The sequence below is a fragment of the Vulpes lagopus genome, chromosome 4 (genome assembly GCF_018345385.1).
Source record: "Vulpes lagopus strain Blue_001 chromosome 4, ASM1834538v1, whole genome shotgun sequence".
In the NCBI taxonomy this organism is placed as follows: domain Eukaryota; kingdom Metazoa; phylum Chordata; class Mammalia; order Carnivora; family Canidae; genus Vulpes; species Vulpes lagopus.
In genome coordinates, this window is record NC_054827.1 from 37,349,839 (window position 1) to 37,367,288 (window position 17,450).

Sequence of the window (17,450 nt, forward strand, 5' to 3'; positions counted from 1 at the left end):
AATTTGTACCCCCTGACCCCCTTCACCCATTTTACCTGGCCCCCAACTTGCCTCCCCTCTGCCAACCACCAATCTGTGAGTTTTGTTTTGTTTTGATAGATTCCACAATTAAGTGAAATAATATGGTATTTATCTATCTCTGACTTCTTTTGCTTAACATAATACCCTCAAAGTCCATCCATATTGCAAATGGCACGATTTCATTCCTTTTTGTGGCTGAGTAGTATTCCACTGTAGACGGACAGGTAGACAGATAAACAGACCCACCACAATTCCTTTATACATTCATCCATTGGTAGACTCTTAGATTGTTCCCATATCTTGACTATTGTAAATAATGCTGCAATGAACATGGGGGTGCAAATATCTTTTTGAGCCAGTGTTTTCATTTTCTTTAGATAAATACCCAGAAGTGGAATTGCTGGATCATATGGTAGTTGATTTTTGATTTTTTGAGAAAGTTCTATATTGTTTTCCATAGTGATTTCACCAATTCACATTACCACTGAGAGCACACAAGGATTCCCTACCCTCGATGTCCTCAATACTTGTTATTTCTTGTCTTTTTGATAATGGCTATTCTGACAGGTGTCTGATAGTTGTGGTTTTAATTTGCATTTCTCTGATGATTAAAGAAGTTGAGCATCTCTTCATGTGCCTGTAGGTCCTTTGTATGTCTTCTTTGGAAAAATGTCTATTCAGATCCTCTGTCCATTTTTTGGTTGAATTGTTTTTATTGTTGTTATTGAGTTGTGTGAGTTCTTGACATATTTTGGATATTAACCTTTTATCAGATATATGGTTTACAAATATCTTCTCCCATTCAGTAGGTTGCCCTTTAATTTTGTTGATAGTTTCTTTCACTGTGCCGAAGCTTTTTAATTTGATATAGTCCCATTTGTTTATTTTTGCTTTGTTGCTGTTGCCTCTGGAGTCGGATCAAAAAAATATTGCCAAGATAATGTCAAAGAGCTTACTACTTGTTTTCTTCTAGGAGTTTTATGGTTTATGGTCTTTCATTCAGGTTTTTAATCTATTTTGAATTAATTTTTGTGTATGGTATAAGAAAGTGGTCAATTCTTTTGCACGTGGCTGTCCAGTTTTCCCAACACCGTTTACTGAAGAGATTCTCCTTTCCCCCATTATATATTCTTGCCTCTTTTGTCACAAATTAATTAACCATATGCATATGGACTCTCTACTTCATTCATCTGTGTGTCTGTTTTTATGCCAATACCATATTGTCTTGATTACTACAGCTTTGTAATATAGTCTGAAATCCAGAAGTGTGATGTCTCCTGCTTTGTTCTTCTTTCTCATGATGCCTTGGCTATTCTGGATCTTTTGTGGTTCCATACAAATTTTAGGACTGTTTGTTCTATTTCTGTGAAAAATGACTTTGGAATTTTGTTAAAAATTGCACTGAATCTGTAGATCGTTTTGGATAACGTGGATATCTTGACACAAGGATTTTTTTTAAACACTATTGATACTTCCAGTTCATGAGCATGGCATATCATTTTTTTGTGTCTTCTTTAGTTTCTTTCATAAATGTCTTACAGTTTTTAGTGTACAGGGTTTTGACTTCTTTGGTTAAACTTATTTCTAGGGATCCCTGGGTGGCGCAGCGGTTTGGCGCCTGCCTTTGGCCCAGGGCGCGATCCTGGAGACCCGGGATCGAATCCCACATCAGGCTCCCGCTGCATGGAGCCTGTTTCTCCCTCTGCCTGTGTCTCTGCCTCTCTCTCTGTCTCTCTGTGACTATCATAAATAAATAAAAATTTAAAAAAAAAACTTATTTCTAGGTATTTTATTCTTTTGATACAATTGTAAATGAGATCGTTTTCTTAATTTCTCTGATAGTTCACTGTTAGTATATAAAAACACAACAGATTTTTGTACAAGCATATCTCACAGATATTGCAGGTTCAGTTCCAGACCACCACAATAAAGTAAATATCCCAATAAAGCAATCCAAATAATTTTTTTATTTTCCAGTGCATGCATATATAAAGTTCTGTTTATAACATACTGTACTCTATTTAAAGTCTGCAATAACATCACGTCTAAAAAAACAAGGTAAATACCTTTTTTTTAAAAAAAAGATTTTATTTATTTATTCATGAGAGACACACAGAGAGGCAGAGACATAGGCAGAGGGAGAAGCAGGGTCCCTGTGAGGAGTCCAATGCAGGACTCCATCCCAGGGTCCTGGGATCATGACCTGAGCCAAAGGCAGATGCTTAACTGTTGAGCCACCCAGGCATCCCAAACAAGATATATACCTTAATTAAAAATGCTTTATTGCTAAAATATGCTAAATATCATTAGAACTTTCAGTGAATAGAAATCTTTTTGATGTTAGAGGGTCTTGCCTTGATGGTGATAGCTGCTGGATGAGGTTAGTAGTTGCTAAAAGTTGGGGTGGCTATGACAATTTAAAACAGGACAACAATGTAGTTTGCCACATAGATCGATTCTTCCTTTCACTGGAACATTTAGAGGCTATTGTAGGGTTATTAACTGGTCTAATTTCAGTATTATTGTGTCTCTGGGAATAGTAAGGCAAAGGAAAGAGAGAGAAGCAGAATAGTCAGTTGATAAAGCAGTCAAAACACACACATTTATTGATTAAGTTTGCTGTTTTATATGGATGTGGTTCATAGTGCTCTCAAAAAATTGCAACAGTAACATCAAATATCACTAATCACAGATCACCATAACAAATGTGATGAAAGTGATAAAGTTTGAAATATTGTAAGCATTGCCAAATTGTGACACAGATTGGAAGTGAGCAAATTCTGTTTAAAAAATGGTGCTGAGGGGATCCCTGGGTGGCTCAGCAGTTTAGCACCTGCCTTTGGCTCAGGGCGTGATCCTGGAGCCTTGGGATCGAGTCCCACGTTGGGCTCCCTGCATGGAGCCTGCTTCTCCCTCTGCCTGTGTCTCTGCCTCTCTCTCTCTCTGTCTATCATGAATAAATAAATAAAATCTTAAAAAAATATGGTGCCGATAGACTTGGTTGAGGTAGGCTTGCAGCAGAACTTAAATTTGTGAAAAACACAATATCTGTTAAGTGCAATAAAACAAGGTATGCCTGTATGTTGATTTTTATACCCTGCAAATTTACTGATTTTTTTTTTATAGTTCTAGCAGTTTTTTTTGTAGACTCTTCAGGGTTTTTCTCTATATAAAATCATACCCACAAATAGTGACAGTTTTACTTTTTCATTGCCAATTTGGATATCTTTTATTTCTTTTTCCTGCCTAATTGTTCTGGCTAGGACTTCCAATACTATGTTGAATAAAACTGGTTAGTGTGGGCATTCTTGTCTTATTCCTGATCTCACAGAAAAGCTTTTCACTGGGGAATATGATGTTAACTGAAGGGTTTCCATACATGGCCTTTATTATGTTGAGGTACATTCTGTCTATACCCACTTTGCTGAGAATTTTTATGAGTATATGTTGAATTTTGTCAAATGCTTTTTCTGCATCTATTGAGATGATTATATGATTTTTAATCTTCATTTCTTAATGCAGTCTATCATACTGATTGATATATAATGGTCTATTTTAAGTTGATAATGGTCTATTTTAAGTTGGTAAGTTTAAGTTTTAAAGTTGTTAAAACTTTAACAGATTTAAGTTAAATCTGTATGCATTCTAAAACTCTGCTTTTTTTTCCTGGAGTTTTATCTTGTTCTTTCATTTGGAACATATTCCTCTGTCTCCTTGTTTTACTGACTCTCTGTTTGTTTCTATGTATTAAGAGAAACAGCTGATTCTTTCAGGCTTGAAGGAGTAGCCCTATGTAGGAGATGAACCATATCTTTAATCTTGCCCTAGCTCTTGATTGTCTCTCAAACCGTCTCTCTGTTTCAGAACCACTGAGCCTGGCAGCAGCCACAGGAGCAATGGGGAGTGGCAGGGCACCAGCCCATGGACAGGCAGGACACTTGCCCATCAGATCACACAGTGTGTTGGTGCCAGCTAGGTAGAAAGAAAATGTAAAGATGCTACCTGCCTTTTTTGGCACTAGAAGGTAGAAGAAGAGTGCCAAAAATAGCATCTGCTGGGCATTTGTCCCCAGAAATTTCCAACAGGCTTTTGATCCTTTGGCAGATGTTTTAATGAGCAAATTAATCTGCCTCACATATGATCTAGGTTCTTTTCAGTTTGCTGCTTTTGCACTGGGTCCTGGATCAAGAGTCTTTGTATGAGCCTTCTAAGAGCAGAATTTCCATTCCTTATAGCCCTGTGTTTCTCTTGGATGTAAGGTTTGTTAGTTTATGAAGCTAGCTGTTTTGGGAACTTATCTCTCAGGTTAGGTCCCCTGGGTTGGATGCTGGATGTGAGACACAAAACCTTTGCATCACAGAGAGAAGCTCTGTGTGTAGGAGATTGCTCCCAATTCCTCCTGGCGTGGGCCACATGTCGGGGGCGGGGGGTTTGGAGAGACTGTGTCTCTTTTCCTTACCCATCTGAATGTGGCCTTTTAATTTTTGATTGTGGAAGATCTGTTGAGCTAGTTTTCAGGGAGATTTTTAGAGGGAATTAATTGTATATGTAGCTATATACTTGTTTTGTCTTTGGGACGTAAGTTTAGGATTTTCCTAAGCTGCCATCTTGAAATGCCTCCTCCAAAAGCATAAATGTTATTGTTAGTTTTTCAACATGGTGGACAGCCCTCCTAAATTGGCTGAATAAAAGGGCTACCAGGAACAAAAGACCCAAATTATCTGGGTGTTTTTGTTTGTTTGTTTACGATTTTATTTATTTGACAGAGAGAGAAAAAGAGAGCACAAGCAGGGGAAGTGGCAGGCAGAGGGAGAGCAAGAAGCAGGCTCCCTACTGAGCAGAGAACTCCACATGGGGCTTGATCCTAGGACCCTGGGATCATGACCTGAGCTGAAGGCAGACGTTTAATGGTCTCAAGTCATCTGTTTTTTAAAATAATATTTCCTAGTTAGACTTCAGGAGGTAACATATGCCACTAAAGAGATGACACTTAACAGAAATAATTTCTAGTCGTCTGTGTGTGTTGTAAATGATAATGGCACCATAAGTCCTTACAGATTAACATGTACTGTTATATAGTAAACTGGTAGTGGTGAGACCAGGGCTGGGATTCAGGATGTCTAACATTCAGTCCAAGGCTCTTTCTCGTATGCCCTACTGTCTCTGGCAGTCTCATTTCCCTGCATGCATAGTAAAGCTGGAATTTTGTCTTCTTATATTTGTATCCCCAGAGTCTAACCCAGTACATGATATGGAGTAGGTCCTAAATACATGTTTGTTGAATAAATGAATGAATCTAAATTTGGACTTGCCCAGGAAGAATCAGTACCTCTCTGAATAGTCAGGGTAAGCTCATTTTAGGCCTTGTAGCCTAAGAAATTATCAACATGTTTTATGGAATTATCTTAATCCCAGGAATGGTTCATTAAAGTTGAATCTTCTGAGATGAGATACTACTCTGTAGAAAAGGAGGGAATAATTTATGGGGATCATATTATTATCCTGTAACAGAATCATATATTTGTTTATTTTCCCTTGAATTTTTATGATTTTTCAAATAATCACTCATTACATGCAATGATATAAATCTTTTATCCCTAAGATGTGAATGGCACACATATGAGTAACTATTGTTTTTAAATACATAGCATTTCTAGAACTCTGGCCCAGAAGAATTATTATTATGATTGGTCTTGCAATTTTAGTAATATACCATTTGAAATTATTATTCAATAGTTTTATTGTCTTTGGTTGTCCAACTAGATTAAAAACTCCTTTGGATCAATTTATGCATTTTATTCATTTCATATCTCCCTCCTTCCTAATAAACAACTGAAAGCACAGCAAAGATGAATTTCTGAGCACACAAATCAAGGCAAAGAATGTAGCTCTCTCCTTTGAGAGAGCTCTTAGTGAGGTCTGAAAATGTTTTGGGAAAATATTTGTCTTTTCAAATTTTCATCTTGATCCAACTTAATAGGTATTGTAGCTAGAATGGAATTCTGTTTTATCAAACTCCTCACAGTTTTTCCTAAGAGTATATATTTTTTTATAATGAAACTTTTTGTTAGTAGGGCAAAATATGTAGACAGAATTAAGAGAGCTACTTTTAGGATATTTGAGTTAAGAAAAGAAGCCACATATGGCTCTCCTTCTCTTCCTATTTTTCCTTCTTTTCCTGCTCACTTAACATGTTTAAAATCTGTAGGTGTATACTTTCCATTGTTAAAGTGAAAGGGAAATGAATGATTGCTTCTTCAATGTGAAGCTTTCAAGCAAATGAATGATTTGCTTATTCAAATGTGTAGTAAATGCCTATTATTACTGGAGAGGGAGGTAATAAAAAGAAACAGTCACTGATGGCAATAAGCAAAAGGAGAAATGCTATAAATAAAAACAATTGTAATAACTTTAACAAAGGGGTAGAAAGTATAAAGACCTACAAAGGCTACAGAGACAAAGCTGAGATCATTCAGGAGAGAACAGATTACATCAACCTGGAAGGATCTCTACCTTGTATATGGAAAATTCTGATGGTCTTTGATGGGGCAGGCTGCCCCTAAATGCACCACTTTGGCATATTGATTTTTAAAAATTAAAGTTACTTAAGCAACAGCTACTGCAAAAAGGACACTTATCCTCCTTTGTACACCTGAAAGCAGAATATAAATCTTCCATGTGAAAGGTGCCCTCATTTTATCAGGAGGTAAAGAGGGAATTTAGGGCTGAGAAGACTGGATAAACAAACCTTGTTGCTTCACTATTTACTACCTCAAGCTCAAATTCATCTATCTTGTCAATTCTTCACAAATTTATTGTTTCAAAAGGATACAAAGACTGCCGGCTTTGGTCACTTCTTTGAATATTATATTTTGATAAGCATATGAAACTAAATTTGTTTTTCCCCTGTTAATCTATCTTACATCAATTTAATTATCAGGCCATCCAAGAAACCTAGAAATGAAGAAGTTTTCTTCCTTTACATTATCATAAAATTTATCTTATATTTCCTCTCTCTTTTTATAGCTTATTGGTTAAGGAAGGGTGAGAATTCGTGGGGCAGTCCCAGAGGCATTTGGGGTTCTCAGGGAGGCTGAACACATAACAAAATTTTAAAGCTCTAGGATTTTCTCAACTAGAACTTTTTAGTTCTCTGGCTTGATCTTTCCAGCTTGTATCAGCAGTCTTTTACTGTATAACAAACACCCCAAAACTGAGTGATTTTAAACAATAGCACTTTCATATTTCTCATGGGTTTGCGACTTGACTGGATGGTCATTCTGCTGATCTGCATGGGCTCACTCATGTGGGTTGGCTGAAACCTGACAGGCTGGGACAGCTGGGCCTCTCCCTGCACCTGGCCTCTCTCGTGCGGTTTTCACATAGCAGTAGTAGCATTTCAAGGGGACAAGTCCCAGTGTATTGGAGCACAGGTGCCCATGATCCTATTGGCTGAGGAAAGCCGCAGGGCCACAGCCAGAGTCAACCCAGGAGGTGCTACACAAAGGCATGAATGCTGGGAGATGCAACTCCCTGGGAACCACTGGTGTAACAATCTACCACACAGTCCAATACAGAATTCTCTAGAATATGAACAGCATGCCCAGGGAAGCTCAGAGTTGTATAGGAATTTATTCTACAGTGTCCTGGGTTGGTTTATTTCTGCAGATATCTGATATGGAGTGACTAGACAATTCATAAATTATAATAAACCATTGCAGTATTTCCTATAAGGACTTTTCTTCCTCCTTCCCTCCCTCAATTCCCCTCCCTCCCACCCTTCCTTCCTTCTTTCCTTCCTTCCCCACTTTCTTTTTTTCCTCCCTCCCTCTCCTCTTCCTTTTTTCCTTTCTCCCTGGAGGACAATTACTTACTCATGCTAAATTAGGGAGCATTAAACACATTCTTAATCTAATGATCTTTGCACAAACAACCTTTCTCCCCATCCATCTGCCGAGGATATGTGGTCTCCAGTTTCATTTCCTTTAAACTATACAATTGAGGACTTCTTGTCTAACATTTTATGTGATTTTCAATGCTTATAATTCAATGTATTTGATATTTTGTTTACTTTTAATGCCACGAATGACCCTTATTTACCTCCTAATTAATTTCTCATTAATTTTGTTTTTATGATGTGTAACATTTACTAGGAGAGCCAACAAAGAGGAATGGTCCCAAACCAAGATCCTTTAGCACTGAATCTTGTATTCCTCAAACTATATTTCCTCCTGTTTATTATTAGCATTGATTTACCTTATTTTAGCTGGTAATCTGACTATAAGGCTGTGGTCTGATGTATAACTTGGGTTGCTTTTCAGGAAAGAGATAATCTTTACATATCAAACCTCAACTTGTAACTAAGTGAATTCAACGTACGTTTTAAGATAGATTTTAGTTTTCATTAAGCTTTAAGGTATAATTTAACAAACAGTAGAGTGCCAAATAGGAGCAGGATGTTGAGTACTTCTTTCTGTTGTGCCTTTTGTAGGAGTCAAAATTTCCCAGTATGCCAGGCCATTATATGGGGGATAAGTTCGGCCCCTCTAGAAGCCACATTAACACTCTCAGCTTGCACTACCTGGCTTAAAGCAGGAGGTAACTTGGGCATTAGAATAGCAGGTCCTTGAGCAACTCATATTCTTTGTCTTATATATAAGTGTCAGGTTAAACAAATGAACAAAACAAAACTTATTCATTACCAACCTCATGAGTGCTAATGTGAGTTCTGTGAAATCTCTATTATCCGTGGACTGCCCTGAACTTCATCATTTTATCATCGTCATTATTAGTCATATTGTTCTCCTTACTTTGTCATCAATGAGCACATTTTTTTCATTTTTTGTTCAGGCACATGTACATTTGAAGGAAATGAAGAAAAGAAGGGGAACATCAAAGAAAATGTCAGAGCCTTTCTTTTGGCTCAATGAAGCAATTTTAGGGAGTAGGGAGGAAAGGTTAGATAGATTCACCATATTCCTCTTTGGTCAGATTACCTTTGGCACATTTGTTTGATACTGAGATAACATCAATCACAACCCAGTTTTTTCCAGTTTTTTCCAGTTTTTTCCAGAGAATAATGAATATATTAAGTGAAGGATAGTTAAAGGAATTGGGGATGGTTAGCCTGAATAAAAGAAGGCCTGGGGGTATGTGGAAACATCTTCAAATATCTGAGGGAGTCCTGTGTGGTTTCAAGTTATTTCTAGTAATAGAAATACTTAAGATGAAATAAGGACATTTGAAATATAAGATCAGCTATTGTTCAGCAGACATCTCATCTCTTCTGATAATCATTTACTAAATGAAGGACAACCAGAACTTACCACCATCTTCAACCTCTAGTGGTCCATTTTCTTGTGTATTGATACACTAGGTTTCATAATCCTTAGTTCTGACTGTGACTCTTTTCTAAATATTTGCACCCACACTAAATATTTTCACCCACCACTGCTTTCCAGTTTATCACATTTCTTGTATTAAAGCTCATTCCATGATTTCAGAAAACCACAGGCCCCAAATGGCATCACTTAGATTAAGACCCCAAATCAGGGAAGCCTGGGTGGCTCAGTGGTTTAGCGCCAGCTTTGGCCCAGGGCATGATCCTGGAAACCCACAATCGAGTCCCGTGTCGGGCTCCCTGTATGGAGCCCACTTCTCCCTCTGCCTGTGTCTCTGCCTCTCTCTCTATGTCTCTCAATAAATAAATAAAATCTTAAAAAAAAAAAAAAAAAAGACCCCAAATCAGTAAACCAAGACTTAATACCTAGCTTTACTGCAGTTTCAGCCCTGGGGAATACCTTAAGCAGTCAACATAAAATTTCCTGGTCAAAACTAGGAAATTTATTGATAGGCCCTTTCCATTCCCCTTAGGAGGGTAACTTTGCCTAAACAATCGTTCGTTGCTAGCTTTCTTTCTTTCTTTCTTTCTTTCTTTCTTTCTTTCTTTCTTTCTTTCTTCTTTCTTTCTTTCTTTCTTTCTTTCTCTTCCTTTTTTTTCTTTTCCTTCCTTCCTTTCTCTCTCTCTCTTTTTTGAGAGAAAGAGAGTGTGTGCGTGCATGCATGAGCCAGAGACAGGGGGAGGTGCAGAGAGAGAGGGAGAGAGAGAATCCTAAGCCATCTCCACACCCCGTGCAGAACCCTACATAGGGGTCAGTCTCATGACCCTGAGATCATGATCTGAACCAAAATTGACTTGGCTCAACCAACCGAGCTACTCAGGTGCCCCAATAATATGTCCCTTTTTTCTTTTTCTTTTTTAATGCACTCTCTCAGCCTTTATTTATTTATTTATTTATTTATTTATTTATTTATTTATTTTTTTATGATAGTCACAGAGAGAGAGAGAGAGAGGCAGAGACACAGGCAGAGGGAGAAGCAGGCTCCATGCACCGGGAGCCTGATGTGGGATTCGATCCCGGGTCTCCAGGATCGCGCCCTGGGCCAAAGGCAGGCGCCAAATCACTGCGCCACCCAGGGATCCCTCTCTCAGCCTTTAAAAACCTTTGCTTGTTTTGCTCAGTGGAGCTTCCCTCTACTTGCTAGACAGTATGCTCCTTGATTTACAAATCATTTAATAAAAGCAATTAGATCTTCAAATTTACTTGGTTGCATTTTATCTGAAATAAACTTATGGCATTTGGGGACAATGAGAAACACAGGCAGGGACCCAAGAAGCCCTTTGAGTTCTTATAGTTTCCTAGGCTGTTGATAAGTTTCTCTAGTTTTGAGCTTTGCTCTTTTTGTTTGAGCTACTGACCTAACTGGCTTTCCAGTGCAGGGTTAATGTATTAGTTTAGACTAACAAAAGTCTAACAGAGCACCAGTTCTTTGCCCTTGGTTCAATCTGTGATTCCACATGGGAGTCCTTTCCCAATTTCCAGGCTACTATCCCTGTTTATTGGAGTTTGCTGGTTGAGTCCTTTCCCTGTTTCCCATTCCTAGTCTCCATTTACTGGTTTAGGAATTGCTGATGGTGTGCATAGCCTTTTCTTGGCCAGTTATTTCTTTTGTTACTGTTGGTATGTTAAGGTGCACAAGTTTGTTTGTCTTGTTTTGTGTAAATAAAAGCTTAGCTGATAGGATGCTTAAAATCCAAAGAATTAAAAACATCAACTTCTAGCACACCTGCTTATCTGAAAGTCTAAAAACTATAGTGTTAAGAGCTGTGAATATCTAAAGAAATGGCAAAATTTTAGAATTGCAATGTCCATTGTAGGGAATACTTCAATTAGGTAAGATCATTCCAGAAGTGCACTTGACAGCAAGTTTCCCAAATTAAACAGAATGGGAAACAGGCAATTAAAACAGGCAATCAGAAGACTCCAAAAGGTTTTAAAATCCCAAAATAATTTCATTGGATGATTCATTGCAAAAGGCTAAAGAAAAAATAAAGATGTAAGAGGTATCTAAGACAAGACTTGTAAAACTGATATTAAGACAAAGAAATTAAAGGAACCTCTTTAAGGGAAAAAAAGTTAGTTTTTTTCTATGCTCCTTGTCCTGTTTCTGTTCTTGTTAGGACTTGCCTCCCCATCTTACACACACCTTGATGTATGTCCTTCTTGTAAAGATGAGGGGTTGATGATTTCTTTGGAGTCTTCTAGCTCAATGGATAACATCTAAGAAGTGACTATGTGAGGTTGTCATGTATGTTTTCCAAGACCAATGACTCACCAAAGCCCCTGGCTCCAGGGTATAAGGGACTTATGCAGGATACCTGAGCACTTGTTCTTGTCCAACCAATTCTGGATGCCTGAGACAACACGTACACGAGACCACCTTCCTCAATAAAAACCCCAGAGCCCAAGCAAAGGTGAGCCTCACGCTTCTTTTCCTTTCTGGGTCTTCCAGATGCTCTGTATCTGCTCTCTCCATGTCTTCAGTAAACTTTGCTCCTACCTTCTCCCAGTTTGTGTTTGATTTCCATCTTGTGCAAAGTCGAGGACCTCTTGGCTGGTCCTGTGGGAACCACTCTAGGTCCTTGGACCCAGCCTGCCTGCACCAGTGTCACTCCTACTGCTCCCTTCTATCCTCCTTTGAGGACTTATTCTGTTAATCTATCCTCTGTCGAAATTGTTTTTCCACTCTGAAATGATGCCACAACCAGAAACAAAAGTCCACCAAGTTAATAGACACTTACAGACACTCTCCTATCTATCTTCAAAGGAGGGCTCCCGAACAGTCCCTCCCAGAGTTCACAAGACTGAGGGATTTTCTAGTAAAAAAAAAAAAAAAAAATCGTTCACTGATTTTTGCAACATCATTCATCTAAACTAAAAGGAAACTGATAGCTACCAGAGCCTGCAAAGGGGATCCTATAAAAACTGGCAAAAGGTAAACATTCTTATTAGAATAATTTCTTTTAAATCCCTGTCTGTAATTCTTACTTGAGAGAGAAAAATAAAATCTTACCTTGTTATTTCCTTTCTAAATCCAAACCCACTGTTTATCGATCCTCCCTCTCCCAGGAATAACCATTTCCTTCTTGCTTGTTTCATTTTGCATAACTGGGTTTGGTTTTCTGCCTGTCAACAACTGAGGTTGTTGATTCTTTCTTTTGGTTACCTTGGGGAGTGACTCTGGATTTGTGAAAGGTAATATCCTTTGCACCCTCTTTGGGGGCCTATCTTATACCCAAGAGGAGTTATTCAACACTGCCAGAAATATTTGAAACTATGTAGCTAGAGGGAAAAGAGCATATTTAGGATAAGATATTTGGATAAGTAGATCAACCTATGAAATCATTTAGGTTATAGCCTAATGCTTTGAAGAACTGAGAACAACTATCTTAAAAATCTTTGCAAAACAAAAGTCAGCTCTGGAGGCAATTCAAAGTTCACCCATTCCTGTTTATCTCAAAAAGCTTGTAATTTATTGGCCTCAGAAAACTAAAATCCTTCTTGAAAGAACTTAACATTCTTTCTCTGTCTCTTAAAGCCATATATATTATCATATCTTTGATTTGTAAACACAGTCTACACTGCACCTGAGACTTGAAGGGAAAAAGAGAGGAGAAAAGAAGCCTTATTAAAATACAAACTGCTAAACAGGCTCCTGTGCCCAAACTCTTGCATAGCCTCATGAGATTAAATCCAGGAACAAACACAAATCTCAAAACTCCTCTCCACAAAGACCCCAAGTAGCCAAAGAAATCTTGAGAATAATTAACAAACCTGAAGATATCATAATTCCACATTTCAAGATATTTTACAAAGCTGTAATATTGAAAACAGGATAGTCCTGGCACAAAAATAGACATATAGACCAATAAAACAGAATAGAGAGCCCAGAGACAAACCCACACTTATATGGTCAATTATATGTCATAGATGAATATCTATGACAAGAAGGCAAAAATATACAATGAAGAATACAGTCTTTTCAGCAGATGGTGCTGGAAAAACTGTTCAGCTACATGCAAAAGAATAAAACTAGACCACTTTTTTACGCCATAAAAAATATAAACTAAAAATTGATTACAAACCTAAATGTGAGACTTGAACCTGTAAAACTCTTAGAAAAAAACATAGGTAGTAATTTCTTTGACATTGGGCATAGGAACATTTTTTAGCTATGTCTCCTAAGATGAGGGAAATAAAAACAAAATTAAACTATTGGGGCTATGCCAGGATGAAAGGTTTTTGCATGGTGAAGGAAATCAACAGCAAAGTGACAAGGCAACCTACTGAATAGAAGTTATCTGCAAATGATATATCCATAATGGATTAATATCAAAAATATGTAAAGATAACACCAAAAAACCTAAATAATCCAATTAAAAAAAAAAAAGAAGCAGACGACCTGAACAGAAATTCTTCCAAAGATGACATACAAATGACCAACAGACATCTGAAAGGATGGTCAACATCACTCATCAGGGAAATGCAAATGAAAACCATAATAAGCTATCACCTCACACCTATCAAAATGGCTAGAATCAAAATGACAAGAAATAACATGTGTTGGGGAGGATCATGCACTGCTGGTGGGAGAGCAAATTGGTGCAGCCACTGTGGAAACAGTGTGGAGGTTCCTCAAAAAATTAAAAAATAGGACAGCCCCGGTGGCTCAGTGGTTTAGCACGGCCTTCAGCCCAGGGCGTGAAACTGGAGACCCAGGCTTGAGTCCCATGCAGGCTCCCTGCATGGAGCCTGCTTCTCCCTCTGCCTGTGTCTCTGCCTCTCTCTCTCTCTCCCTCTCTGTGTCTCTCATGAATAAATAAATAAAATCTTTAAAAGAAATTAAAAATAGTTACCATATGATCCAGTATTCCACTATTAGTTATCAACCCAAAGAAAATGAAAACACTAATTCAAAAAGATATATGCACTCCTATGTTTGTTGCATCATTATTTACAATAGCCAAGATATGGAAGTAACCCGTGTCCACTGTTAGATGAACAGATAAAGAAGATGTATACATGTATACTGTACACACACACACACACACAGAGGAATATTAGCCATACAAAAACATGAGACTTTGCCGTTTGTGGCAACATGGATGGACCTAGAGGCCAAGCGAGGTTAAGTCAGACAAAGACAAATACCATATGATCTCACTCATATGTGGCAGTTAAGAAACAAAACAAACGTACAAACAAACAAACAAAAAATAGATAAACCCAGATCCATATACAGAGAACAAACTGGTGGTTGCCAGAGGGGAGGTGGGTAGAGGATGGGTGAAATAGGTGATGGGGATTAAGAATGCACTTATGGGGCAGCCTGGGTGGCTCAGCGGTTTAGCGCTGCCTTCAGCCCAGGGCCTGATCCAGGAGACCGGGGATTGAGTCCCACGTTGGGCTCCCTGCATGGAGCCTGCTTCTCCCTCTGCCTGTGTCTCTGCCTCTCTCTCCCTCTCTCTCTGTGTCTCTTATGAATAAATAAATAAAATCTTAAAGAAAAAAAGAATGCACTTATGATGAGCAATGAGTAAGATATAGAACTGGATCCTAATATTGTACACCTGCAACTACTATAACATTGTATGTTAATTATGCTTCAGTAAAAAATAAATAAAAGTGAAATAAAATATTTTTAAAATCTGGATAAGAACTTGGAGACCTCACCTCACTAGTCTCACTATTCAAATACACCTGAAATCCCAGACTGAGGCCATTATTGCAAGGAAGTTCTATTCATTTTTCTGTTCTCATGATACCCTCCCTCCTTTGAAAAACATAAAATATTTTCACTGATTTTTTTTCAGTCAAAGAAACTGTGTAAAACATGTGCTCAATTTCAATTAATATGAAATAGCTAATTTTTGGAAAAAATTCCTCTTCACAAATATTAGTAACTATAAGATCTTTGCATTTATCTGTGTGTGTCCCTACATATGTTGTAAACATGAGATATTTTTCTACCTCTGGGTGGTATTGCTAAAATAATTTGTAAAAGATCCCACCTGGTTTTAAACCAAGTGCTTGTAAGAACTGGGCATTCTACAACTCTCAAAAAGATAGAAACTCAATGTTTTTTCAAGTTCATCTTTCCTAGATCATCTAGGAAAATATTCGATATAAAAGCTAGTTTAAAGTTGTTGCTTTAAGGCCCATGGGTGGTTCAGTTGGTTTAGCATGTGCCTTTGGCTCAGGTCATGATCCCAGGGCCCTGGGATGGAGCCTCATGTCAGGCTCCTTGCTCAGTGGGGAATTTACTTCCCTCCCTCCCCTCTGCTCGTGCTCTTATACTCTCTTTCTCAAATAAATAAATTAAATCTTTTAAAAAATTAAGTTGTTGGTTTATTTTTTTATTTTTAAATTTTTTGGCCTCTGAACCTTTTATTGGCCTCCTGCCCCCCAAGGGAACCCTGCTTTGCTGCCTCAACGCCTCAGAATTTTGGTGTCTTTGGTCTTAGACACCACCTTGCCATCCACGAACTTGTGGGTGGTGGTCTTGTGGATGGTCTGTAAGGAGTCGCTGTTGTCCAGGGCATCAGTAAGACTGAAGTCCTCCCAGTCTTCCAACAGGCGATGGTAGGTGGCAATCTCAGCCTCAGCTTGACCTTGACATTCAGCAGGGTTGACATTTATCCTGGGCCTGGTGCTGCCCCTCTGCCCCGGTCTGAGACAGCTCTGACTCCAGGTACAGCAGGACCCCGTTGAGCTGCTCCATCTGCATCGCATAGCGGGTCTCAACCTCCCTCAGGCTGTTCTCCAAGCTGGCCTTCAGGTTTCTCATGAAGTCCAGGTTGATCTCCAAGGACTGGGAAGTACGTCTCAGCTCTGAGAGGGTCATCTCAGCTTCTCCTATCTCAGCAGTCTGTGTGGTGACCACTGTGGTCCTCTCCTCGATCTACTGGGACCAGTACTTGTCCAGCTCCTCCCAGTTCTTCTGAGCCAGTTTGTCATACTGGGCCTGGATATCTGCCACAATCTTGCTGAGGTCCTGAGATTTGGGGGCATCCAACGCCACCGTCAACCCAGAGTTGGCAATTTGGTTTTGTAGACCCTTTACTTCTTCCTCGTGGTTCTTCTTCATGAAGAGCAGCTCCTCCTTGAGAGCCTTGATCTCTGTCTCTAGCTGCAGCCAACTAACATTGGTGTCATCAATGACCCATGGATGTCACTCTCCATAGACTGGACATGGCCAGCTCCGTCTCATACTTGACTCGGAAGTCATCAGCAGCAAGAAAGACATTGTCAATCTGCAGAACAATGAGGGCATTGTCCATAGCACTTGCAAAGATCTGAGCCCTCAGGTCCTCCATGGTCTTGACGTAATGTCCCCAGTCTCTGACCTGGGGTCCCTTCTTCTCCAGGTGTTCCCGGATTTTCATCACCAGTTTCTGATTATCAACCTCCAGGTTCCTCACCCTCTCTAGGTAGGAGGCCAGGCAGTCATTCAGGTCTCTCATGGTCTCCTCACCCTGGATACCCTCTATGCCCGCCAGATCCCCAGCCATCCTTGCAGCTGGGCCGCTGGACCCCCAGCCACCCCGGAAGCTGGTGGAGCAGGATAGGAGATCTGGGAGCCCGAGGCCCCTGCGCCTGCATAGATGCTGGCCACGCTGCTGCTGATCGGCCAGACCCGGTGGCTGGGTGACTGCACAGAGCCCAGGGACCGGTAGTTGGAAGAGAAGGTGGAGCGGGTGGTGAAGCTCATGCTTTCGGAGAGTAAGAGGGTGACACGGGAGGCCAGGACTCAGGCTTGGGCCGGGAACTAAGTTGTTGGTTTAACTAAAATAGGCATATCTTTAGAGTTATCAGCAATAAAATTAAAACTTTTTTTTTTCTGCCTGACTTTAGTTAAAGTCAAGTAAATGGAGGTTATTTGTTATAAAAATATTTTAAATAGCTTGGAAGAATGACTAAGTTTGATGTCACATGAAGTTTTTATATAGGTAATCTTAGCATTATTGTTAAGAACAAGTACATGGAATAGATGTAAATAATTTTTTTAAAAAATTAGGTATATTTTTA

General features: G+C 39.1%; 1 pseudogene; it reads right to left on the reverse strand.

Annotated features, from left to right (window-relative positions):
• Positions 1–15,851: 15,851 nt before the first annotated feature.
• On the reverse strand, positions 15,852–17,133 carry LOC121488710 (annotated as a pseudogene).
• Between the last annotated feature and the right edge of the window lie 317 nt (positions 17,134–17,450).